We start from the raw sequence: 3,339 nt of genomic DNA, 5'->3' as shown, positions 1-3,339 counted from the left end.
GCTAGATCTTGCGGAAAAATTTCCCCGCTAAATCAAGCGGGAAAATTTCCCCGCTAAATATAGTGGAAAAATTTCCCCGCTAAATCTGGAGGGAAATTTTCCCCGCTAAATCTAGCGGAAAAATTTCTCTGGGGGTCACGTGACCTAGGGAGTCACGTGAACCCCCCTCCCGAGGTCACTTGACCCCCCCCCCCCCCAACGTCACGTGAGCCCCCCCCCCCCCCCCGAGAGCACGTGACCCTCAGTACCCATCCCTCCTCCCTCTCAAGAGCTGCGCTCTAATTTGGCGTTACAGGGAGTTGTAAACGGCCTTTCACTTTTTTTATATAAAAAATAATAAACAAGCAGTGTTGGGAAGTAGTCTATGTACATGATACTTAAAGTACTACTGTTTAGAAAAATTGTACTTGAAGTAAATTCTTTTAACATGTACTTGTATTTTCCGAGGAATGTAAAACTTTCGACTTCAATGTACAGTGCCCGAATATGAAAACAAAAAATGGCGGTATCGCCGCGTGATAACATGCTTTTCCGAGACGTCATCTCGTAATTTCTCTGAGTGGAGTAATGGCGGCTGTAAGACCGATGGAAATATATTTACAAGTGCCTTTGAGTTGATTGTGTCAAATAGCTCGTCAGCGAGAGTAAAACAATTACTCTGCGGTGACGTGACCTCATACAATATTTGCTGCCATTTCCGTAAAAAAAACTGATGCACCTTGGATTACCCCTGGAGCAATGCATACTAATAAAAAAAACACAATATAGGGAATGAAAGGGCATCATGAAAGGTTGTGTTAAAAGTGCTTGTATTTTACCTTGAAATACATTGTATTTATATATGCTACTTCAAGTGCTTTGCACCCAGTATACTTACTACTTCGCTTGAAGTATATAACCTCTCATTCACTTTGTGCTTTACTTCAAGTACTTTTTAAATGTGCTTTATACAACACCGTAAACAAGCAAACACTGTCTAGAAAATCAAGCTGAGAGAGTGCTAAACCTTAAGGTACAAATTGCACATTCGCAGTACATCATTGACCAAACAAACAAGAAAGTAGAAAACAACTATAGCACGCAGAAGCAGAACCAGCTATTAAAGTAGTTCTGTGAAAAACAAAAAAACAAGCAGATTCATATTTGGCTAGCACAATTTCGCAAACGGATTAAAACCTCTAGTTTATTTTTACCATAAAAACATATAAAGTAACTTTAAATGTAATTCGCTACTTTTTTACGGTAATTGATCATTTTCTCAATTGCTTTCTATTTGAGTAATTTTTACTCTACTCAAATTACATTTGACGTCAATTCTCACTAACTTAATTACTTTTTTGAGTAACTTGTACATGTCTGGGTCAAACGCACACCAGCGCCGAGGTTTTTGCTGCGCTTTAGTGGTTTTACGGCATGGTGGCGCCCTCTTCCATAAAGGCGGCGAACCTCCGACCATTTTTTTTCAGCCAGAATTAGTTGCATTTTTCCTCCTTTCATGGGACGAATTTTGAACCAGTACTGGGGTGTTGCTTTCTCAAAGTCGGCTCAGATTTCCTGAGCATCACGAGGGCGCGTGACAATGGACTTTTGCATATGATCTTTTAATTGATATATCAATTAACTGCGTTTTTTTTAAGATAAAATTATGAACAGAGCACTTGACTTTGTTAACGTAACCTGAAAACTGCTCCACAGAAAATAAAAGAACTCGCGTACCTTGCTTACGTACTCCCATTCTACCGGGTGTATCAAGAAGAGACCAGGCTCTTTAAATCGACCGCAAAATTCGGTTTCTTAACCTATCGCGCTAAGACTTTGTGCAGCGTTGCCCACAGATGGTGCATTTTTTTTTTTCTTTTTGTAAAATTTGCAGAGCAAACTTACCTGAGGAAAAAGTAAAAAAAGAAAAAGGCTTAGCTCCTATGGAAATGCGGCGAAGCCAAAGGTCTTCGAACAATACGACGCCGTTTCGCACGGCAGACAAGAGAAGGCGCAAGCGGTCGCGATGCCAACCGCGCCAACGAACGAGCATAAAAATTGGGTTGTGTGTGTGCTTATACAGCCTAGAACTTCGTCTGCCTCACAGGGGCGACGAGTCTCCCAGCTGTAGATGAGAAATTTAGCCAGTGCGGTACAGCCGCTAGCCTGGGGTCTTTAACGTGCACCACGCAGTAGTGATACACGACCGCACGCCGGTACGATGCTCATCCAGATCGAAACGGGCAGGGGTGGGGCTCGAACCCAGGATCCCTGGCATACGGCACCGAAAGCCGGCGTCTCTAGCAGACGATCTTTTCGACTGTTTGTAATTTTGATTTATAACTTTTAAAATAAAACAAAATTCGACAAAAGAAAAGTTACTACGGCCAGTGCGCTCAGGTTTCGTGCAAATTAAAAACCAGTAAAAAAGTGCTTGCAGGGCCCCTCTAAGCACAACTGCTAGATTTTGACATTTACAGCTTGATGAGAAAGAAGCAAGTAAAAATGATGAATACAATCATTGAAAGCGCAAAAAAAGAAAATAGTGACCAGTGGCCTGCGACGGGATGTTTCGTTCTGCTACGGTGGGATCATTGTTAAATCAAGCAAGAAGTTTGACCAGCTCGCTAGCATCCCCATTTTTGCAAAACATCGGCATCACAACTCTCAACCTCCGATGATACCGACATGCTATTTCTTGCCAAACCGAATCTTACCTCAGGCAATGAAACAGCACTGTTCTGCCAAAGTAACACTGCTTTGCAGCGTGTAATCTAATTCGTTAGCCAAAGCAGCCTTTTCGGATAAAAGAGTGCAGACAAGATCATGGAAGTTTACCATGATGTAAAATTATCTTGAGACCAAGGTACAATAAAAAAATAAAACCGAGTTCAAAACAATGGAGGACAAAAAAAAATGAAGTAAATGGGGGAGGGTACAGATAATGCCCCTTTTGTTTTTAGAAAGGCCATATTTGTGACACCTAAGGGGTAGGCAAGACTGCAGGACGAAGGGACCGGGACACTGAAGCCTGCTGCGATTGGTCAGCGGCATGGTACTGACCAATCGCAGCAGGCGGCAATGTGCCGGTCCCTTCGTCCTGCCATCTTGCATGGCTCCCCAAGTTGATTGGAACCCTCAATGATCTTACCCTGGCTACAGCAGAGCTCAGAAAATTGACAGTATAAATCTTTCACTTCACAAGAGCATATTCTTAACGAGGTAAATAAATAACCACATCATCACATCAGGGAAGAAAAAAAAAAGTACTACCCTTCCTCCAAGGCACCATCAGAAGCAAACTTTTTAACCATTAGAAACAACATAAACATTAGGAAAGACACGCCAACCAACCCAAAA

This window comes from Ixodes scapularis, unplaced genomic scaffold (genome assembly GCF_016920785.2).
Source record: "Ixodes scapularis isolate PalLabHiFi unplaced genomic scaffold, ASM1692078v2 PGA_scaffold2__306_contigs__length_199485367, whole genome shotgun sequence".
NCBI classification, from domain to species: Eukaryota; Metazoa; Arthropoda; class Arachnida; order Ixodida; family Ixodidae; genus Ixodes; species Ixodes scapularis.
This window is presented reverse-complemented; position numbering follows the sequence as displayed.